This window comes from Delphinus delphis, chromosome 8 (genome assembly GCF_949987515.2).
Source record: "Delphinus delphis chromosome 8, mDelDel1.2, whole genome shotgun sequence".
Classification (NCBI taxonomy): Eukaryota; Metazoa; Chordata; class Mammalia; order Artiodactyla; family Delphinidae; genus Delphinus; species Delphinus delphis.
The window spans coordinates 45,312,580-45,337,399 of NC_082690.1; the positions used below are offsets into that span (position 1 = coordinate 45,312,580).

The 24,820-nt window shown below is 37.6% G+C and overlaps 1 protein-coding gene and 1 long non-coding RNA gene across 7 annotated transcripts in view; one reads left to right on the plus strand and one right to left on the minus strand.

Annotated features, from left to right (window-relative positions):
- GRM5 (glutamate metabotropic receptor 5) overlaps positions 1 to 24,820 on the plus strand; it is a 535,807-nt gene that overhangs the window by 253,573 nt on the left and 257,414 nt on the right. The window lies entirely within an intron of this gene.
- The window catches only part of LOC132429612 (uncharacterized), a 265,399-nt gene continuing 257,142 nt past the window's right edge, over positions 16,564 to 24,820 (minus strand). For both annotated transcript variants that reach the window (XR_009520375.1, XR_009520374.1), the window contains one exon: positions 16,564 to 17,147. This is a non-coding gene — a long non-coding RNA (uncharacterized lncRNA). The remainder of the gene's footprint in view (positions 17,148 to 24,820) is intronic.

Genomic DNA, 24,820 nt, shown 5'->3' on the forward strand with positions numbered 1-24,820 from the left:
TTTTCAATAAATAACTACATGATTTTAGTTTTAACTTATCCTATAAACATTTATAGAGTACGTCCCAGAAACTCTTCTTGGCCCATGGAGATCCAGCAATGAGCAAAACAAAGAAAAGTCCCTGACTCCATGGAGCTTACATTCTCCTTTATGGTAAATAAAATTATTGGATAAAAATATGATATACTTATCCATAAAAGTCCTCTCCATCACCCCAACTAACAGTAGGGAGGGGAGGTAGACGGTAAACACAAAAAAGTAAAGTATGTAATGTAAGTAAAATGAAACAGGAAAAGAACAGTTGGAAAGTGCATGTGAAGGTGGTATTTTTAACAAGGCGGTCAGGAATGACTTTACTGAGAGGGTGATATTTCAGAAGACTTGATGGATGGGTGGGAGGGAGCTATGCTGGTATCTGTGGGAAGAGCTGTCCAGGCTGAGGGCACGAGAACAAAGGCCCAGAAGTAGAGATGGTCCATATTATTTCAGGAGCAGTGAGAAGCCCAGGGTGGCTGACACGGCATGAATGATCAGAAGAGTTGAAGGAGAAAAGTACAGAACCCCAAAGGGAGTGGACTGAATAATGAAAGAATTGTGACCACTTCGGCTTTTACTTTAATAACATGGGAAGCCCTTAGAGAATTTTGTGGTGGTACCTAATTATACCAAATCATGGCAGTGCAATACATTAAGCATCTGCGAGCTCAAAGGTATCACCTCTGATTCGTTCTGGGTGGTGCAGGGAGGGCAGAGTCAGCAAAGAATTCTTGGAGGAAATGATAGCTGAGATGACTTTCATTTACCTATCAAACTCCTACCCATCATTCAAAACGCATCCCAAGTGTTACCTCCTCATGTTGCCCCTGTATCTTATGCATACTTCCATTTCATTATGCCACATGTTTATAATCTGTTTCTCTCCTAGGCCATGAGCTTCTTGGTGCCAGGGACCAAGTTACATTCCTGTCTGCATATTCAAAACCTGGCGCAGTGCATGGCAAACACTTGATGTCTCACAGACAAATAGGCATAAGAGTGGAGGTTAGAAAATGTGTGCTTCCTATTGGTGCTTCTGAATTAGCAGGATTTCAAAGTAATTGATTGGGCATCTCATCTGATGTTTCAATATATGATTAGATGATACTGCATTATCTTTGAACCTGAGGCAAGCATGAGAGCGCCGACAATAAAAGCACAGGATTAGCCTGTTTCCTTTCCAGTAGTTACTTTTCACCCTGCCTGCAGCCAAATGGTTCGCAGCCGCTATCACTGTTGCTAGCCATGTCAAAAAAGACAAAATATAGATACAGTAAGTCCCCTGCATACGAACCTTCAAGTTGTGAACTTTCAAAAATGCGAACGTGCGTTCACATGTCCAATCACGTAAGTTAGTTCACGTGTCTGGCGTACATTGTCACGTGTGTGCATCCTCTACAAGTGGTTGTGCTTTTGTGTACTTTACAGTACTGCATAGAGTACAGTAGTACAGTATCTTTATTTCAAGCCCAGATGTCCAGAAGCAAGCTTAAAAAGTGTGGTGACGTATCTGGTAGTACTTTACTTTTCAAAGTACTGTACCGTAAGATTAAAAATGTTTTCTTTATTTTTTGTGTGTTTGTTTGTTTTTTATGTATTATTAATGTGAAAAGTATTATAAACCTATTACAGTACAGTACTATATAGCTGATTGTGTTAGTTGGGTACCTAGCCTTGCTTCGTTGGACTTACGAACAAATTGGACCTACAAATGCACTCTTGGAATGGAACTCGTTCATATATATAGGGGACTTACTTTACTCTTTTCTTGCTGATTTCTTTAACGCTAAAATTATCAATAAAAATTTGAGGCTTCGTTTCATCAGTTATAGTAAGCCTTTCCTAGACATTTATTATTTGCAAATATCTTTAGTAAAAGTGACTAATTGGGTCAAGCAACCGGATGCTTTGACTGCATACTATTGTGTATGAGGATTATATATCATTTACCAAAATGTGTTTTTAATAACATAACTACACACACGATATTCTTAGATACGATTGCTCAGCCGCCTTAAGTGCCCAGTGGTTTTTCTTAACATGTAGATGTTTTGAAGTCACAAGGAATATGACAGTACAAATCTTCATTCCATCCTTCTCACTTCATTTCTTAAAAAATTTTTAGTCCATTTCCTTTTGCTCTGTTCATCTCCACACTGAGCTTTAGCATAAGCTAACCTTTCTTCTTCAGAATGTAGAAAAGCATTTGGAGATCATGCTCTCTACATTTAGAAACTGAGTGAAATAACTACCAATACAGAAAGAGTAAAATTCTGGTGAAGTATGTAATTTGTTCACAGAACTATTTATTTGAAGGTCGTTAATTATAAGGGAACATAATTGCAATTTTAATGTTACTAAGTAACCAGATGCTTACCATGGAATCATTTCAGTTGAGATAGAAAGATAATCCCATACACACTACCTCCACTGACAATCCTCTGCATAATATATTTGGAATCTTTTAAGAGCTCTGTCTAATGCTAGTAATCAAAATGTTCTGCTTTTTTAGTGCATTAGTTACCATAGTGTGATAAATTGAATATAGAATTTTACATCTGAAGATCTCTTGAGAATGGTTTCAACATGTTAGCTTCGGTTGGGTCTTGTTAATTATATGTCATAGAGGGAGCTGTAAAAATATTTCAAGATAAAATTGCCAGAAGGGATTATATGATGGAGGTAACAGTTAAATATTTGCAGCATATGACCTTTATCTGCTAATCGGGTTTATGGACTTGCCTTGTATTTTGGATAATTCTGAAAGGAGAAATGCATTCTGCATTTACTGAATCATTTTTTTTTAACTTTCATTTCCTAATGCCTCTGTTATCTTCACTCGTAAGGTGAGTAACATCTGCCCATGTCAACACAGTTTTGATTCAGCAGAATGGGAGAGGATATAATATAGTGATAAAAAGTACAGGCTCTGGAGTCTCACAACCTGTGTTCTAGCCAGTCAACTTCTGTGATATTGGGTTATTCACTTAGTCTCTCTGAACTTCATTTTCCTCCTCTGTATTTAGTGGAGGGCAATATCTACCACACAAAATTACTGTCATAATTAAACGTGATTTGCACTCAAAGCACTCAGCACAAAATCTGGCAACTAAGTAAGAGTGGGCTCAGTGGAAAGAGAGTGATGATCAAGTACTCCTCCACTGGGCACAAGAATGGAGAGGAGAAGTGTGCTCCCATGGGTGGTTGTGAACAAGCAGATTTTTTTTTGTCCTTTTTTTTTTTACATCTTTATTGGAGTATAATTGTTTTATGATGTTGTGTTAGTTTCTGCTGTATAACAAACTGAATCAGCTATATGTATACATATATCCCCATAACCCCTCCGTCTTGAGCCTCCCTTCCACCCTCCCTATCCCACCCCTATAGGTAGACACAAATCATCGAGCTGATCTCCCTGTGCTATGCGGCTGCTTCCCAGTACCTATCTATTTTATATTTGGTAGTGTATATATGTCAGTGCCACTCTCTCACCTCGTCCCAGCTTCCCCCTCCCCCCACCCCATGTCCTCTCAAGTCCATTCTCTACGTCTGTGTCTTTATTCCTGTCCTGCCCCTAGGTTCATCAGAACCTTTTTTTTTTAGATTCCATATATATGTGTTAGCATACGGTATTTGTTTTTCTCTTTCTGACTTACTTCACTCTGTATGACAGTCTTTAGGTCTATCCAGTATCTACAAATGACCCAGTTTCATTCCTTTTCATGGCTGAGTAATATTCCATTGTATGTATGTGCAGCATCTTCTTTATCCATTTGTCTGTTGATGGACACTTAGGTAGCTTCCATGTCCTGGCTATTGTAAATAGTGCTGCAATGAACATTGTGGTACATGACTCTTTTTGAGTTATGGTTTTCTCAGGGTATATGCCCAGTAGTGGGATTGCTGGGTCATATGGTAGTTCTATTTTTAGTTTTTTAAGGAACCTCCATACTGTTCTCCATGGTGGCTGTATCAATTTACATTCCCACCAACAGTGCAGGAGAGTTCCCTTTTCACCACACCCTCTCCAGCATTTATTGTTTGTAGATTTTCTGATAATGGCCATTCTGACTGGTGTGAGGTGATCCCTCATTGTGGTTTTGATTTGCATTTGTCTAATGATTAGTGATGTTGAGCATCCTTTCATGTGTTTGTTGGCAATCTGTATATCTTCTTTGGGGAAATGTCTATTTAGGTCTTCCACCCAGTTTTGGACTGGTGGTTTGTTTTTTGGATATTGAGCTGTATGAGCTGGAACAAGGAGATTTTTATACTAAGTGGCCGGGAATCGTGTCTAATGGATTGGTATATGATTAGGTGACACTGCCTTATCTTTGACACCTAAGCAGGGCATGAGATTGCTGTGGACCCAAACAGGATATCTGCTTATTTGCTTTCCAGTCGTTGCTTTCCACCCTGCCTGCTGCTGTAAGATTTCCTAGACAGAAGAATATGGAAGGTAAAGTGTGTGTTGTACTGGTGCATGTGTAGCAAATGGATCTCTGGCAGAAAAACAGGGAATGGGGAGGTGACATGGAGGGAGCTTGGTTTATAACATTATGAGAACTTGGGAAGAAATGTGCATCAAAGTGGGTTCCTGTAAACTGGCATGAGGCTGGCACAGCACTTCACTGATTATGGGGAATTATTTTTTCTTTTGTGTATAGAAGGATTCACTGCTAGCAGATTTATGGGATCAAAAGATGGAATGTAAAAGTAATCACTAGTGTTTCCTATGTGCCAGCATGTAAGGTGCTTTGCAAGCACTAACCCATCTAATCCTCCCAAAACCCTGTAAAATGGGTGTTTTATACATTTTAGAGATAAGAGAATGAAAGTTAAGGTATTTTCTAAGTGCAAATGAAAAGGACTAGAAATGCTCCTTCGATTCTGTCATAATATGTCAGCTGCTGCCTCAGTCATAAGGATGTTCTAGCATTCAAGATGAATATGGGTAGAGTTGTCCTACTTACCCAGAGAGAGGAAAAGAAAAAATCATTAGTGTCAGAAGTCAGGCTTCCGCAAAGTCACGGTTATTGTATAGTAGACCTAACTCTGGGATACACACACTGCTCAAACTACTGCCTCTGCTTCGTTGCTTCCTTTGTCTTTGCTTTTACTCTGATTTCTGCTCAGACACACCTGCCTACCTGCATTCTTTTCTTTTCCTTCTTATTGCAGTGTTCTAGAGCCTGCAGAATTTTAAATAGTCAACTTGTATTGACAAACAGACAACATCTGGGGTGACAAACTATTATGTAATGGAAGCTCAGTCATAATGTATATGCACAATGAGGAAATGACCCAATACTTAATACTGGATTGTTTACAGGATCCTAAAGACTCAGGGATGATTCTAATGAGCAAATCACTTGAACTAAGTCTATCACGTTGCGTTTAATTTGAAGATAGTTCCAAATTACTGTAAAAGGATGGTTAAACTTCACTAAATCTAAGAGACAGCATCCTCATCTCTAACTATATGTAAAGATGCCTTCACTCTATTTTGGAAAGTGTGGAAACAAACACAATGTTTAGAAAATAATTAATTTGGGCGTGACTCGGCTGGATTTAGAGTCCAGCCTTTGGAGTCAGGAAGATTTTAGTTTCAGTCCTGGCTCTACCACAGTCTAGCATGGTGATCCCAGGCAAATGGCTTAATCTTCAAACCTCAGTTGTCATCTGTAAAATGGAAACAATATTAATTTTTAACTAATGAATTTGTTGCAAAGATAAAAGCCAACAATGTCTGTAAAGGGCTCAGCACTCTGCCTCGCATACTTAATGAGTGGTCCATGAGTGTGTGCTGCCATTATCACTACTGATGTTTCCTCGGAAACCTGTTGGGACCACAGTTGATCAGTCTTGAACCATTTGAATCGACATTTTAACTATTTGGGCATCACGGTAATAAAGACAATTTTTCCCCCATAACACGGTGAAACCTAACATTTTCCAGTACCCAGAGCATACAGAGCTATAGCCTCATTTACAATAAGGACAATCTTAAATGAGCCAATACATGTAAAATTACAGGGTAGTGTCTGGCAAAAAATATGTACTTAGTAAAAGTTAGCCATTGCTATTACTGCTACTACTACTACTACAAGTATAATTGATGTTTTCTTATTAAAAATTCAATTTTTTCTTAGTTTTTGAAAACATTAGACCTAACATATTTTCATAATTATCATGTGATACAAGGAGAAAAATCTGTAAAAACCTAAATAAATACAAATTATAATTTGGTGAATCACAATATTCTGTCAGTGCATAAACGCAAAATTTTTATCCAAGAGGGATAGCATATGAAGAAGCCTTGGAAATGACGTGTGTAAATCCAGTACCGTGTCAGTGAGATTCTCAGGCTCCTGCTGTCTTGCAGCCACGTTGCTGGCAGCTAGAAGTGTCCCTGATTCCTCTGCACAGCATGGGATCTCAGCTCTGTTGGCCTGTCAGTTTCAACAGGTGTCACTGAGCTCAGAGGTGATTAGACCCAGGATGCTAGTTCCCCTGTGAGGCCAGAATGCCATGCCTGGGTTGTTGTATGGTCAGCACCTTGAAGGTTCCTTTCTATGTTCACACTTAGCAGGAATCCAAGGACCCTTCTGAAAGTCACTGGGCAGCAGAACAAGCTCACTATTTGCCTGACAAATGGGCCTGGTTGGAAGCAACCAGGGGACCATCTGTGAGAATCAAACGAAGTTACAATGACTGGAATCACGGCCAGGAAAATCCAACCTGCGTGGAAATTCCAAGCAAAGGGCTGTACACCTTTGCTTCACTTAACTGTATATACAACATTATATGTGTGCAAAAGTGTGGATAGAGCGGTTTGAGTTCTGCATATATCCGTGAACAAATGAAAGACACGTGCCTACACAATAAGGACTCATATATATCTTGTGAGGTCCATCTCTGTTTATGTAGTGTTTTCAGTTTTCGGAGTCAGATGTAAAGAGTGCTGATAATCAGAGAGACAGGTCTTAAAAATGTTGAATCTTCTCTTCCCCTTCATGCTTTCTTTCTTAGCTACTCCTATGCCCCACATACTCTTCAAAATAAGCCTTGCAACGAAAGATTACATCAAAAGAAAATACAGAACACAGTAGCTTGATTGCTTCTCTACTGTCCCATTAATTTGTTTTTCCAGCTCTAAATGCCATATGTACAGCTTCTCAAAAGACTAGGATCAGCCTCAAGTGATTTTCAAGAAGTTTTAAGATTTCCTAGTGAAAAAAATCTCCATGTTTTAATGACTACAGAAATGAGGTGTGTGAGTAGCTCAAAGAACGATGCAAATGTGTCTCACTCTTGAGATCTGCTTCCATTGGTAATGGTAGTTTATTTTTGAGAGGTTGTCATATTTTCTCTGTTTCTAAGAACTCACCTGAGATATATTTATATATCTCCTAAATATATAGATAGTCCGAAAATTCAAACTAATATTTGATAACATTCATGGACATTATGTATGTACCCTCAAATATATTACCTGAATTCACTCTCTTCACTCTAAAATAGATTCAGTGGTATTATTGTCCCCATTTTCCAGATGAGCAAACTGATCCACAAAGAAGTTAAGACACTTTCCCAGTATTATATGACTGGAAAGTAGCTTGGTCAACCCTATCTAGACAGGCTAAGAAAAGGAGTCTAAAACCATAACTAGTCTAAACCATGCTCACAACCATCTGTAGTGGGAGTTAAAAAAATAAAAAAAAAAAACCAACCACTTAGTACTTTTACTAGTATTTTGGAAATTTTCAAAGATGGAAGTAATAGAGGAAACACTTGATTAGAAAAAGCAGCACAGTATAGTGGAGAAACAGCCTGGCATGATATTTAAGAACGTTCCAGCAGGGAAGGCAAGTACTAAAATATCACTGCACAATTAATTGTTATCATTGTAAGTGCTACAGGGAAAACACACAGGATACCATAAGAGCCAATTCAAAGAGGACTTTCCTAATCTCCCTTATTTCTGCAGGAAAGGATTCTGCAGAAGAATTGAAACTTGGAGAATGGGTTAGACTTTGCTAGAGAAAGGAGGTATAGGGAGAACATTCCAGGCATAGGGAGTAGCATCTCATTTTCTAGGGATGAAAAACCCAGAGTGGCTAGAACATGGAGAGCCAGAGGGAGAAGCACCAGTTGCACTAGTCCAGGAAGAGGTGATGAGGGCCACGACGAGGGTGGTCCTCATGCTCAAGAGGGACAGCATGCAAGAGACATCATGGAGTTGGTGTTCATGGGCAGTGTTGACCTGTGTGGCGAAGAGGGTTGAGGTGAAGCTGCAGCTGTTGGTGAGCTGTGGCAGATGAGCTGTGGCTTTTGCTTTTTGGTGACTAAGAACCCAAATAAGGAAAGCTTTTAGTTGCAATATAGAAGTTAGGAGGAAGAGCAGTTTCAAGGGTGAAGAACCCCTTCCAGAGCTGTATGTCTAGGCAGGCATGAATGTGGGTGTGTGAGGATATTAATTTCTTTAATTCTGAAATTAGAAAGCTCTGATGTCATTTCCTCTTTCTCCTGAAAGAGCATAGAACAAAATGCTATTATTGAAACCTTCAGATAATTGGGGGTTTTCTAAATAGCAGGAAAGTTGAACACCAATCCAAACTCAAAACAGTGTTCTGTTTCCTTAGCCTCCGTGGCAGTGTGATCCTTTATCCCCAGCACAACCCAATACATTTAAGACACCGGAGAACAAAACGTGGTACGCTTGTTTTCTTCAGAGCAAATGCCACCCTGGCTAGATTCAGCCAGATGAAGAATTGAAGGGATCTCAACTTGTCTGCTGCTCCCAAATAGCTGTGAAAGGCTAAATTATCCTTTTAGGGCTCCTATTTACAGCTCCAGCAGCTTAGCTAGACACTTCTGCATGTATCTGGGAGGTAGTTGAGAACAGTGGATAGAACACAACTTGAGACTGAACACCCCACCGTTTAAATACCCTGTCCACCATTTTCTCACTAATATGGTTACTTCAGTGGCTCTCTGAGTATCAGATTCTTCACCCATCAAGGATTTTGGTGAGAATTAAACTCCATAAATTCTGCAAGTTATTTATTATACAAAACGCAGCCCTGGTCTAGATAGAGTAAGCACTCAATAAATGGTAGCTTCTTTTATTTAACCCAGAAGAGAAGCAGGCAAGATCCTGCCTCCGTAGGGAGCAGTGAATGTGTTACATAAAATATATTTAAACTCCACGAAACCTAACTGAAACTATCCTAAATGACACATAATTTGAAACAACTCCTCTCCCCATTTTAACAGAGAAACATCTTTGCTTAAAAATACACAGATTAACTAAGAACAGAACCTGGAATTGATCATATAAATTCTGCGGCCACAGTGATACAAAAAAACAAACAAGCTGTCCAACAGAGCCACACGTATAATTTTAAATTTTCTAATGGCAACATTATAAAAGTGAAAGGAGCAGGTGAAAATTTTAATATTATATTTAATTTAATATATCTAAAATATTACCATTTCAACATGTAACTAATATAAAAATTATTGAACTATTTTTCTTTCTCTTTTTTGGTACTAAGTCTTCAAAATCATAAGTGTGTTTTACACCTTCAGCACATCTTAATTCAGACCACCAGTCACATCAAATGGCTAGTGGCTACCATACTGAACAGCTCAGGGCTAGATGATCTCTAAAAATCTCTCATCCTACAGTATTAACTACATATGTAGCCATTTGTTTTTCTTTTCTTATTGAATGTTATTTTTCATGAGCACATGGGTTTACAGTGGAGTGAGGGATGAAATTCTGATTTAACTGAGTTAAAAATGAGAAAAGGACATTTAACTTGCTTAGCAACTGCTGAGTGGCAATATGGTCATATCTGTCCAGGAATCCATTCTGAGGCTAAGTGACAAATGTCCCTCTGTTATTCTTTTTAGAACTGAATAGATTATAAAATAATTATATTTAAATTAACACTCCACCAAATTCTACTAATACATGCGTTGTAAATGATTTAAATCATTAGATGCCCCAGAATTGTAGCCCTTATCAATTTCTGTCAAGAATACATTCTTTGCTGGAAGCATATTCTTGTTACTCCTTTCATGTGATAAAATTCTGTTCAGTTTTAGTGACACACACTATCAATCATAAAGTAATAAAACAAATGTATAACCAAGCCAACACAATTTCTGATTTCCTTGTTAAAACAGAAACTATTTGGAATTTTCATCTATTAGGTTAAAAGCAAGGAGTTTTTTTCAATAGATTTCTTTATGAATAGACTATTTTTTAGAAGTTTTAGATTTATAGAAAAATTGAGCAAATGGTTCCCTATTACCTCTGAAACACACACATAAACAATTCCCCCTATTAACATCTTTAATACACTAATTGTAAAGAAATATGGTACATTTGTTTAATTAAAACGTTGATACATCATTATTAAGTCCATATATTAAGTCCATATATTAAGTCCATATATTAAGATTTATAAAGTCCATATATTAAGATTTCCTTAGTTTTTACTGAATGTCCTTTTCCTGTGCTCAAATCCCATCCAAGATACCACATTGCATTTAATCATCATGTCTCCTTAGGCTCCTCATGGCTGCGATGGTTTCTCATACTTTCCTTGTTTTCTATGACTTTGAGAATTTTAATGAGTACTGGTGAGGTCTTTTGTAAAATATTCCCAAATTGAGATTTGATTGATATTTTTCTCATGGTTAACTGGGGTTATAGATTTTTGGAAGGGAGAGCATAGAGGCAAAGTACCATTTTAATCACATCATATCAAGGATGCAAACTGTCAACATGATTCGATTTATGACTGTTGATGTTGATCTTGATGACCTGGCTGAAGGAGTGTTTATCAGGTTTCCCCACTTGTAAAGTTCCTCTCCCCTCCCGCTTCCACACTTTACTCTTTGGAAGAAAGTCACTACACATACTCTCACTTTAAGATTATAGAGTTTTGCTCCCTCTCCTTTATGGTGGAATACTTACATAATTTATTTGGAATTCTTCCATAGAGGAGATTTGTCGATTCTCTCTCATTTATTAATTTAATCAACTATTTATTTACAATGTATCAGTGTGAACTTGTGTCTATTTATTTTATACTTTACATTATAATCTAATAATACTTTTTTGTTGCCCAAATTGTCCTGCTTTGTCCATTGGGAGTCCTTTCAGTTGGCTCTTGTGCCCCTTCGATATTCCCCCATCAATTTGTATGTGTGTGTGTGTGTCTGTGAGCACTTCCTTACTTCATCATGGTACTACAGTATGTTCCAAGCTCATCTTTAAATATTATCTGCACCTAGAATCAGCCATGTCTCCAAGCAGCCCTTGTTACTTGTGTTGGAGAATGGTAATAGAAATCAAGATCTGGATACTAGGTGTGCTCATTACTACTAGGCTGTTTCGGCCATGAAAGCAAAGAAATGTATGTGTGTATACTACGCTGTGTATATACATATCTATAGACAGTTCTACATGTAATTATCTGTATGTCTATTAAATTAAACATGAGTTCTTATTGATGTCTCCAGTTCTAATCTATTACATATGGATCATTATAGCCTCCTCACCTTGCTGATCTGTAAAATCCCACCCCAACAGTGAGAAACCAGGCTTCCATCATCTGCTATCCATTTACTTAATTCTTCAATTGAGGAATACTTATATATCAGTATCATCATACTTAAGTCATATTCCCACAGTCAACAGCTTCACTGACTTCAGCACAGTATTTCCGTGCAATTCCTTTTGCCTTATAGGCTCCATTTATTTCCAAATATACTTGGGCCAGTACCTCCTTCAGTGAGGTTGTTTCATATGCTTTTAATAAAGTTAGATACTCTTGTTACAGTCTGCATTCTTTCCTCGTATCCCCAAAATCCTAAATGGCTTTTTATTAAATTGTTTGCATTAAGATTCACTTTTGTTTTATCAATTTCTATAGATTTTTGACAAAGGCGTAAAGGCATATATCTACCAATATAGCAGGGGTCCCCAAGCCCTGGGCCACAGACTGTGTCATTCCACACCCTGTTTAGGAACCAGGTTGCACAGCCGGAGGTGAGCACCAGGCAAGTGAGCGAAGATTCATCTGCCGCTCCCGATCGCTCACATTACCGCCTGAACCATCCCCCCGTCGCCCGTGGAAAAATTGTCTTCCACGAAACCGGTCTTTGGTGCCAAAAAGGCTGGGGACCACTGCAATATAGGATCATACAAAACAGTTTCACTGCCCTGATAATCCCTTGTGTTTTATATATTCATTCCTCCTCCCTTCCCAAACCCTTAGCAACCGCTTTACTTTTGGGTGTCTCTATGGTTTTGCCTTTTCCGTAATGTAATATAGTTGAAATAACTTAGTATTTAGCATTTAAGACTGCTCTGTTCATTGGCAAGTCACTTAATGTTTTTCCATGTCTTTTCATGGCTTGATAGCTTATATCTGTTTATCACTGAATAATACTCCATCGTATGGATGTACCACAGTGTATTCATTCTCCTGTTGCAGAATATCACAGTCACTTCTTATTTGGGGCAATTATGAGTAAAGTTGCTGTAAATATTTAGCTGCTGGTTTTTATGTGAATTAAGTTCCCAACTCAATTGGGAATAAACCTAGGAATACAATTGGATCATATGGTAGCTTTGTAAGAAACTGCCAGTCTTCCGAAGTTTACTATTTTACATTCCCATCAGAAATGAATAAGAATTTCTGTTGCTCTGTATCCTCACAAGCAGTTGGTACTGTCAGGTTTTTTTTTGTTTTTTGTTTTTAATTTTAACCATTCTAATAGGTATGTAGGGGTATCTCGTTATAATTTACAATTCCCTGCTGACAAATGACGTTGAATATCTTTTCATATATTTATTTGCCATCTGTGTACCTTCTTTGGTGAAGTGTCTGTTCAGGTCTTTTTCCAGTTTTTAATTTGGATTGTTTATTTTCTTATTGTTGAGTTTTAAGAGTTCTTTGTATATCTTGGATACAAATTCTTTTTCAGGTATGTCTTTCAAATATTTTCTCCCAGTATGTGGTTTGTTTCTTCGTGCTCTTAAGAATGTTGTTCAGAGAGCAGAGTTTTAAATTTAATGAAGTTGAATTTATCTTTTTTTGTCCATGGATTATGTTTTTTTGGCGTTGTAACTAAAAACCCAGTGCAAAGCCCAAGATCACCTAGATTTTCTCCTATACTATCTTCTAGAAGTTTTATATTTTTGCATTTTACATTTATGTTTATGATCCATTGTGAGTTAATTTTTTTGAAAAGTGTTAAGGTCTGTGTCTACATTCATTTTTTAAATGGGTGTCCAGTTGTTGCAGCACCATTTATTGAAAAGATAATCTTCTCTCCATTGAATTTCCTTTGTTCTTTTTCATAGTAAGTTGTCTCTATTTGTGTGGGTCTATTTTGGGTTCTCTGTTTTACTTCATTTATCTGTGTGTCTATTCTTTCACCAATACTATGCTGTTTTTATTACTGTAGCTTTATAAGAAGTCTTGAAGATGGGTAATGTCTGTCCTCCAACTTTTTTCTTATTCTTCACTATTGTGTTGGCTCTTCTGGGTCTTTTGCTTTTCCATACAAAATTTAGTATCAAATTTTTGATATCCACAAATATCTTGCATACAGAGGCTAAAACTGAAGGGACAGAAAAAAATATTCCACGTAAATGGTAACCAAAAGTGAGCAGGATTGGCTACACTTATGTCAGATATAATAGAATTTAAGTGAGAAGCTGTCACAAGAGACAGTGAAAGTTACCATGTAATAATAAAAGGGTCAATTAATCAGGAAGACATAACAATTATACTTTAAAACAACTATATGTGTGTTTTTTCTGCATCAACTGATATGATGATATGGTTTTTCTTCCTTAGCCTGTTGATGTGATGGATTATAGCACTTGATTTTCAAATGTTGAACCAGCCTTGCATACATGAAAATCATCTGGCTGGGTAACTTCTTTTCCAGGGGAAGGTTATTAATTATTGATTCCATTTCCTTAGTAGTCAAAAACCCATTCAGAAATACTTCTCCTTGCATAAGCTTGTGTGAATTTTGGTAGTTTGTATCTTTCAAGTAATTGGTCCAGTTCACCTAAGTTATAAGATTTGTGGGCATAGAGGTGTTCATAATACTCCTTTATTATCTTTTAATATCGAGGGTATCAGCAGTTATCATCCTGTTTCATTTCTGATATTAGCAAGTTGTGTCTTCTCTATTTTTTATTGGTTAGCTTGAATAGATGTTTATAATGTTTAATAGTCTTTTCTAAGAACCAGCTTTTAGTTTCATTTATTTTCTCTATTGAGTCTTGCTTTCAATTTCATTGAGGTGTGCTAAAATTTTATTACCTCTTTTCTTCTGCTTTCTTTAGATTTAAATTCTCTTCTTTCTTTGGTTTTGAAGGTAAAAGTTTAGGCTATTGATTTTAGATACTTTTTCCTTTCTAGTATGTGCATTCAATGCTACTAATTTCACTCTAAGGTCTGCTTTTACTGCCTCCTACAAATTTTGATATTTCATTTTCAAAATATTCTTTTATTTCCCTAAGACTTCTTCTTCGACATATGTATGGGAAACATTTGACACTGTACTCTAGCATGTATCTACACTCTTGGAAAGAGTTGGGGTTTTTTTTGTTTGTTTTTTTGTGTGTGGTATGCGGGCCTCTCACTGTTGTGGCCTCTCCCGTTGAGGAGCACAGGCTCCGGACGTGCAGCCTCAGCGGCCATGGCTCACGGGCCCAGCCGCTCTGCGGCATGTGGGATCCTCCCAGACCGGGGCACGAACCCGTGTCCCCTGCATCGGCAGGCAGACTCTCAACCACTGCGCCACCAGGGAAGCCCTTGGAAAGAGTTTTGATGTCTTAACTTTTCATTATCAAGAAATGGGTTGCCAGTTTAGGGGCCTATGGTTTCAATGAGAAACAGAACGTGAATACAGATGGGATTTTCTCATTAAAAATATTAAAGAGGGTATCTTGCTTATAGAATCACAGTGTTACACTGATGGTACATTTAGTATGTACCATCACTTTAATCTCTAAATTTCAAAAAATGTATAACATTTAAAAAATTTTTGCTTCAATTGGATAATCTCTCTACCTAAAAATTCCAGGGAAAATATAAGTTCTAAAGTGTGTGATTAACAAAGTTTGCATTTTCCTGGCTAGATTTCTTGACTTCATTATCACTTTAAAATTTTTATATTGGCAACAGCAACTGTAATTCTCCTTCATTCTCAAATGCTCACATGCTATATATTTTCTCTGCTTACAATTAGCTTTGATGTGTGAATGTACAGAAAATGGTTATTCTAGCCATATAACAAGAGATCAGGAGTTCTGGAAACTTACTGTAAAGTGCATATAATAAGACTACTTATCTCAAAGAGTTTTTAAGAATTAGAGGAAATAACACCTGAGTTGAGGTGTTTGTTGGGACATGCTAAAGAGGACAAAGAGGAGTGGAGGGAATCTGAGGATTAGGAAACTCACTGCAAAGGCTGGAAGCAAGGAGGGCAATAATGGTCAACATTTATTGAGTGCTTACTGTATACTAGTCTCTCAGCAAAGGGTCATTTCTTCTAATTCTCAAACAACTCTTTGAGATAAGTAGTCTTATTATATTCATTTTACAAATGAAGGAACTGAGACACAGAGAGGCTAGAAAAATTGTCCAAAGTCACATAGGTAGTAAATGGAGAAACCAAAACTTGTTTAACCTAAGCTCATGCCAGAGACTTACCATTTGATTATTTTGTCTCCATAGAAAATGAAGATCAAAGGTTAAATGAAATGCTAGAACCAAGGAAGCAATCTAGAACAAGTGTTCATACAGGAGTGTATGTCAAAAACAGAAAGTCAAATCACAGTGGTTACTTAGAACTTTGGAACATTAATTCAGAAAACAGAGAATAAAGCAAGGTGGGTGATCATAGGTCATCCAGGAAACAAGTCAGGAAGCTGTTTTCTATCCCAGACATAAGTAATCAAAGAAGCTTCTCAGTGAAGTGTCCCTGTCTGGCTAACCCTGGCCACATTAGTGATAATTCCTCATCTTACCGTACCAGAGACATCCTGACTACACTTCACAATGAAAACTGGTTTTACCAACTTTTGAATATCAAATAAGTATTACATAATATTAATAAATGATTCTTAATACTTTACTAGGTGTGATTATGATATTATAAAATATATCTTTTTAAATATCTATTAGAAATAACTAATAATGTATTGCAGGTAAAGTGCCTTGATGTAAAGGATTTGCTTTAAAATACTAGAGCAAGAGAGAGAGAGAGTTTAGGTGAGACAAGATGACTGGCAACATTTTGAAGAGTAATGAAGCCAGTGATGGATAAATGGGGATTCATTATATGATCCTGTCTCTCTTTGTATATGTCTGAAACTTTCTATAAGTAAAAGGTTAAAAAGAAAAGTGGTTTCATTTCAAGATTTTATGCTTATTGGTGATGGAGTTGGGTAATTTTATCTCAAACAGTAGGTGTCTGTTCGACAGATTTCAAATCAGCAAGGTAACTTGAAATGAAGTCTTATTTAACATATATTAAAACCCATTAAGCATATCAAACTTTGTAGCTAAGAATACCCATTTTTGATCAAGGCAAGAAAAATACAATTACTTTTATGATATTTGAATATTTTTAAGATCAAATTATACAGATTTTTATATGCAAGACTAAAAAGAGGAAAAGGAACATTTTTGAAAGATATTATTTCCTCCTAATAGTCTGCTTCTAATCCCAGTGGGAAACCAAAATAAGGAGAACTTAAAATTTCAGATCACTTAATTCAAGGAAGTTTCCCTTCAAGCTTGTTTCTCAAAATGAATTTGATTTTATTCTGATTTTAAATCTGTACCTAAATTTTATTACTCCTTGCCCTTGGACCACTGATTGGTGTCATTAAGTACTTGTCTACTTATAGTTTTCCATTTTGGTCTCATTAGCAGAGGAAGATCTATCTGCTGCTTCTCTATTTTGAAGAGTTTTCTTAATTTCTGTTGCCTTCCCCAGGGACCAAGGCTCACTGTCACCGGCTCTTCCTCTAGACTGGATTCTGGGTTGTGCAGTACCTGCAAAGGAGAAAATCAGTTGAGAGAAATGTGGTATGAGAGAGATGAGGAAATGAGATAAATAAAGGTTACAAAACTTTTTAAACAGAATCATTTGGGAGATCCAGTCAGTTGAAGTCAGTTGGCTCCTGTTTCCATCTATCCTACAAAGGTTGGGATGTTTATAGACAAAGTTGGGTCCCAGGTCAACTGGATATTATCAGACCCTTATGGTTTATCCATGAACCACTTCCTCTAGACCTTGTAAGTGTGCTTCCCTCTTGAAGGCCTCAGGAGGTTCTGAGCATGTGAAGAAACTAACTAAAAAAAAAAGCCAGGGTTGAGGGTGGATGCTGGGAACCCTTTGCCCAGAGCTTGCCTATAGCAGCCCTTTGCCACCAGTATCACTACTGATATGGGCTGTGTCAGCAGTATGTGCAGTACCATCCTTGATGTTGAGGAGAATATGAAGAGGTATCCAAGCTTGCCATCTTCTTGGGGACACAGGGCTGGCACAGAGCAAAAATCATTGGAAAGGTTTATATAACAGGATATATAACAAGGTCAAGGTCCACATGAATTATTCAGACTGAGAATGTTATGGGAATTCAGTGGAGATTTAGGGAATGTCAAGAGATCTGAGCAGTAGAGAAGCAAAAACAGGGCCTTTGGAGCCTATAGACCTGGGTATTAAATCTGGCTTTGCCACTTCTTGAGCATGTAACCTTGTGAAAGTCACTTAACCACTCTGCAATGCATTGATGTTTTTATCTGCAAGGTTGATAATGGTTATACTATCAGGTATTAATAAAAATAAATTGCTATTATTATAGAGCCAAGCATATAGTTGGTGTTCAGTCAGTGGGGGCCAGCATTATTAATCAGTGTACTCTAGTGGACTTGCTTAGTTCTAAATTGGCATGTAGATATATGACTATCCTGGGATATTTTGAACTTACCCTGTCTTAAAACCCAACGGTCATCAAATGCTTGCATATTATTTTGAGATTTTAGAAAGTGTCTCTGATAGAATTGTTATGGGTTGATTTCTGGGTCAAGAATAAACAAATTCCTGAGACTGGAGTCCAGGCTTAGCACTGGCACTGGTTCATCAAATGGACCAGCCATGATTCCATTCCTGCAGGACAGCATGGAGTGACAGGATGAGCTCTGCCACTTTTCTGAAGCCTTAGTTTTCTCTCGTGTCCTGGGACAGTGACACCTGCCTTTCAAGGATTATATGGGGATTGAATGAGTGGGGTCTGGGAAAAGCATAGCAATGTGTATTTTTCCACGATAGATACTTAATAACTGTTAGTTTCTTCCCTCCTCTTCCATTCCCTATTTCTGGGCTTCAGTTGAAGAAGCTGTAAAATGAAGAGGATGGATTTTGTAACTTTTAAGGTCTCCACCAGCCTATAACTCAATGGTTGCTGCGTATCTACTTACAGCAAAGGTGACCTTGTCATAAATAATGGTTTGCTGCACAGAATGTCTGGCTGTTAATGTCTCTCTGTCTGTTTGTAATGCATTGCTATTAAGTCTCAGTATCATTTTTTCTTGTCCTGCCTTTTTTTTTTCCCTCTAGCCTTTCATTAGTATTATTCAGTTGGGAATATTTAATGTAAATCAAATTGCTTTCATTGCACCTTCTACTAGGCTGCGGTGCAAATTTATTTATCTAACTATGGTCCTAGATTTATAAATTCACACCTTAGTAAATGGAGGCTGCATGATTATTCTCCTTTTGTAATTATGATATAGAAGAGAATCTTACTAGCACGTTTCTCATACTAATGTTCATTTGACAGACCTGCAAATAGCTCCGTAGTTCACCAGCTTTCAGTATCATTTCAATCTTTTCTTGAAACAGCTTTGAATTTTGCTCCTCATTTCTGCCTAACTAGTCAATATAAGCTTCATTACCATTGACAATTAACTGCAGTTCCTTCCAGCATGTATAGTCAAATCACTGTGTGTGGTCAGTCATCTAGAACAAATTAGAAGTATCTGCTGCTTTGGGGGCTACAGTCTGCAATTTGTGGTTAGTGATTAACTGTGGAAAATTGTTGTTACATTTCTGATGTGATGCAATGTGATTTTACATGCCTTACATCTCTTCCAGACAGGCTGTTTGGTTTACTGATAATTTGCATCCTGGCAAAATGGCCCAGAGCCTATACTAAGGCTTTACAGTCATATGCCTTTCACTGTCACTAAATCCTGCAAGCCTGCTCAGACTGGGGGAGACCCCAAAATGAAAGAGACAATGTCCTCGAAGAGGTCACCATTGAGGGTCATTTTGGGAAAGGCCCAGGCTTTGTCATTTCCAATCAACCTGAGTGTATCCAGCAGTGGAGAGGCAAACTGTGTGGCATAGGAGGTAAAGTGTGCAGATCCCAGATGTCTGAAAATGAAGGTGGGGTAAAGATCTAACAAACTCAGGTTATCAAATTATCATCTGCCCACTACTCTCCGTTATCCCCCAGAATCCTATGTGCCTCTAAAAAACTCCTGTTGTTTTAATCATGACCTCTAATGTGTACCCAGATTATGTGCCCAAATTCTGTGCCAAACAGTGACAGCTTGGGTGATTATTCTCTGTTGGGGTTCTCCTCAGAGCTTTGCACATTTACTTACCTATCAGAGTCCTTTGGGGAGGGTGAGATGTTTCCTCAACCTCTTCCCAGAAAACCTTGGATCTGATGTCATAGCCCACGTAAGGGCAGATATGGAGTTTATATAAAAGTATGGTGTGATGGGTGGCAATCTCATTAGAAGCAGAGCCAAGGAGAGTTTTCTTTCTTTTCTTTTCTTTTAACATCTTTAATGGAGTATAACTGCTTTAAATGGTGTGTTAGTTTATGCTTTCTAACAAAGTGAATCAGTTATACATACACATATGTCCTCATATCTCTTCCCTCTTGCATCTCCCTCCCTCCCACCCTCCCTATCCCACCCCTCTAGGTGGTCACAAAGCACCGAGCTGATCTCCCTGTGCTATGCGGCTGCCTCCCACTAGCTATCTATTTTACATTTGGTAGTGTATATATGTCCATGCCACTCTCTCACTTTGTCCAAGCTTACCCTTCCCCCTCCCCATATCCTCAAGTCCATTCTCTAGTAGGTCTGCATCTTTATTCCCGTCTCGCCCCTATGTTTTTCATGACCTTTTTTTTTTTTTTTGGATTCCATATATATTTGTTAGCAGACGGTATTTGTATTTCTGACTTACTTCACTCTGTATGAGAGTCTCTAGGTCCATCCACCTCACTACAAATAACTCAGTTTCGTTCCTTTTCATGGCTGAGTAATATTCCATTGTATATATGTGCCACATCTTCTTTATCCCTTCATCTGTCAATGGACATTTAGGTTGCTTCCGTGTCCTGGCTATTGTAAATAGAGCTGCAGTGAACATTGTGGTACATGACTCTTTTTGAGTTATGGTTTTCTCAGGGTATATGCCCAGTAGTGGGATTGCTGGGTCATATGGTAGTTCTATTTTTAGTTTTTTAAGGAACCTCCATACTGTTCTCCGTGGTGGCTGTACCAATTTACATTCCCACCAACAGTGCAAGAGGGTTCCCTTTTCTCCACATCCTCTCCAGCATTTATTGTTTGTAGATTTTTTGATGATGGCCAATCTGACCGGTGTGAGATGATATCTCATTGTAGTTTTGATTTGCATTTCTCTAACAATTAGTGATGCTGAGCATCCTTTCATGTGTTTGTTGGCAATCTGTATATCTTCTTTGGAGAAATGTCTACTTAGGTCTTCTGCCCATTTTTGGATTGGGTTGTTTGCTTTTTTGATATTGAGCTGCATGAGCTGCTTGCAAATTTTGGAGATTAAGCCTCTGTCAGTTGCTTCATTTGCAAATATTTTCTCCCATTCTGAGGGTTATCTTTTCATCTTGTTTATGGTTTCCTTTGCTGTGCAAAAGCTTTTAAGGTTCATTAGGTCCAATTTGTTAATTTTTGTTTTTATTTCCATTTCGCTAGGAGGTGGGTCAAAAAGTATCCTGCTGGGGCTTCCTTGGTGGTGCAGTGGTTGAGAGTCCACCTGCTGATGCAGGGGACACGGGTTCGTGCCCCGGTTCGGGAATATCCCACATGCCGCGGAGCAGCTGGGCCCGTGAGCCATGGCCACTGAGCCTGCGTGTCCAGAGCCTGTGCTCTGCAACAGGAGAGGCCACAACAGTGAGAGGCCCACGTACCACCAAAAAAAAAAAAAAGTATCCTGCTGTGATTTATGTCATAGAGTGTTCTGCCTATGTTTTCCTCTAAGAGTTTGATGGTGTCTGGCCTTACATATAGGTCTTTAATCCATTTTGAGTTTATTTTTGTGTATGGTGTTAGGGAGTGTTCTAATTTCATTCTTTTACATGTAGCTCTCCAGTTTTCCCAGCACTACTTATTGAAGAGGCTGTCTTTTCTCCACTGTATATTCTTGCCTCCTTTATCAAACATAAGTGACCATATGTGTGTGGGTTTATCTCTGGGCTCTATCCTGTTCCATTGATCTATATTTCTGTTTTTGTGCCAGTACCATACTGTCTTGATTACTGTAGCTTTGTAGTATAATCTGAAGTCAGGGAGCCTGATTCCTCCAGCTCCGTTTTTCTTTCTCAACATTGCTTTGGCTATTTGGGGTCTTTTGTGTCTCCATACAAATTGTGAAATTTTTTGTTCTAGTTTTGTGAAAAATGCCAGTGGTAGTGGATAGGGATTGCATTGAATCTGTAGATTGCTTGGGTAGTAGAGTCATTTTCACAATGTTGATTCTTCCAATCCAATTACATAGTATATCTCTCCATCTATTTGTATCATCTTTAATTTCTTTCATCAGTGTCTTATAATTTTCTGCATACAGGTCTTTTGTCTCCTTAGGTAGGTTTATTCCTAGATATTTTATTCTTCTTGTTGCAGTGGTAAATGGAGTGTTTTCTTAATTTCACTTTCAGATTTTTCATCATTAGTGTATAGGAATGCCAGAGATTTCTGTGCATTAATTTTGTATCCTGCCACTTTATCAAATTCACTGATTAGCTCTAGCAGTTTTCTCGTAGCAACTTTAGGATTCTCTATATATAGTATCATGTCATCTGCAAACAGTGACAACTTTACTTCTTTTTTTCCGATTTGGATTGCTTTTATTTCTTTTTCTTCTCTGATTGCTGTGGCTAAAACTTCCAAAACTATGTTGAATAATAGTGGTGAGAGTGGGCAACCTTGTCTTGTTCCTGATCTTAGTGGAAATGGTTTCAGATTTTCACCATTGAGGATGATGTTGGCTGTGGCTTTGTCATACATGGCCTTTATTATGTTGAGGAAAGTTCCCTCTATGCCTACTTTCTGGAGGATTTTTATCATAAATGGGTGTTGAATTTTGTCGAAAGCCTTCTCTGCATCTATTGAGATGATCATATGGTTTTTCTCCTTCAATTTGTTAATACGGTGTATCACGTTGATTGATTTGCATATATTGAAGAATCCTTGCATTTCTGGGATAAACCCCATTTGATCATAGTGTACGATCCTTTTAATGTGCTCTTGGATTCTGTTTGCTAGTATTTTGTTGAGGATTTTTGCATCTATGTTCATCAGTGATATAGGCCTGTAGTTTTCTTTCTTTGTGACATCTTTGTCTGGTTTTGGTATCAGAGTGATGGTGGCCTGGTAGAATGAGTTTGGGAGTGTTCCTCCCTCTGCTATATTTTGGAAGAGTTTGAGAAGGATAGGTGTTACCTCTTCTCTAAATGTTTGATAGATTTCACCTGTGAAGCCATCTGGTCCTGGGCTTTTGTTTGTTGGCAGAATTTTAATCACAGTTTCAATTTCAGTGTTTGTTTTAGGTCTCTTCATATTTTCTGTTTCTTCCTGGTTCAGTCTCAGAAGGTTGTACATTTCTAAGAATTTGTCCATTTCTTCCAGGTTGTCCATTTTATTGGCATATAGTTGCTTGTAGTAATCTGTCATGATCTTTTGTATTTCTACAGTGTCAGTTGTTACTTCCCCTTTTTTCATTTCTAATTCTATTGATTTGAGTCTTCTCCCGTTTTTTCTTGATAAATCTGGTTAATAGTTTATCAATTTTGTTTATCTTCTCAAAGAACCAGCTTTTAGTTTTATTGATCTTTGCTATCATTTCCTTCAATTCTTTTTCATTTATTTCTGATCTCATGTTTATGATTTCTTTCCTTCTGCTAACTTTGGGTTTTTTTTGTTCTTTCTCTAATTGCTTTTGGTGTAAGGTTAGGTTGTTTATTTGAGATGTTTCTTGTTTCTTAATGTAAGATTGTATTGCTATATACTTCCCTCTTAGAACTGCTTTTGCTGCATCCCATAGGTTTTGGGTCGTTGTATTTTCATTGTCATTTGTGTCTAGGTATTTTTTGATTTTCTCTTTGATTTCTTCAGTGATCTCTTGGTTACTAAGTAGTGCGTTGTTTAGCCTCCATGTGTTTGTATTTCTTACAGATTTTGCCTGTAATTGATATCTAGTTTCATAGTGTTGTGGTCAGAAAAGATACTTGATATGATTTCAATTTTCTTAAATTTACCAAGGCTTGATTTGTGATGCAAGATATGATCTATCCTGGAAAATGTTCCATGAGCACTTGAGAAGAAAGTGTATTCTGTTGTTTTTGGATGGAATGTCCTATAAATACCAATTAAGTCTATCTTGTTTAATGTATCATTTAAAGCTTGTGTTTACTTATTTATTTTCATTTTGAATGATCTTTCCATTGGTGAAAGTGGGATGTTAAAGTCCCCTACTATGATTGTGTTACTGTCAATTTCCCCTTTTATGGCTGTTAGCATTTGCCTTATGTACTGAGGTGCTCCCATGTTGGGTGCATAAATATTTACAATTGTTTTATCTTCTTCTTGGATTGCTTCCTTGATCATTATGTACTGTCCTCTTTGTCTCTTGTAATAGTCTTTGTTTTAAAGTCTATTTTGTCTGATACGAGAATTGCTACTTCAGCTTTCTTTTGATTTCCATTTGCATGGAATATCTTTTTCCATCCTCTCACTTTCAGTCTGTATGTGCCCCCAGGTCTGAAGTGGGTCTCTTGTAGACAGCATACATACAGGTCTTGTTTTTGAATCCATTCAGCCAATCTATGTCTTTTGGTTGGAGCATTTAATCCATTTACATTTAAGGTAATTATTGATATGTACGTTCCTGTTACCATTTTCTTAATTGTTTTGGGTTTGTTATTGTAGGTCTTTTCCTTCTCTTGTGTTTCTTGCCTAGAGAAGTTTCTTTAGCATTTGTTGTAAAGCTGGTTTGGTGGTGCTGAATTCTCTTAGCTCTTGCTTGTCTGCAAAGGTTTTAAATTCTCTGTCAAATCTGAATGAGATCCTTGCTGGGTAGAGTAATCTTGGTTGTAGGTTTTTCTCCTTCATCACTTTAAATATGTCCTGCCACTCCCTTCTGGCTTGCAGAGTTTCTGCTGAAAGATCAGCTGTTAAACTTATGGGGATTCTTTTATGTGTTATTTGTTGTTTTTCCCTTGCTGCTTTTAATACTTTTTTCTTTGTATTTAATTTTTGATAGTTTGATTAATATTTGTCTTGGCATGTTTCTCCTTGGATTTATCCTATATGGCACTCTCTGTGCTTCCTGGACTTGAAAAACTATTTCCTTTCCCATATTAGGGAAGTCTTCAACTATAATCTCT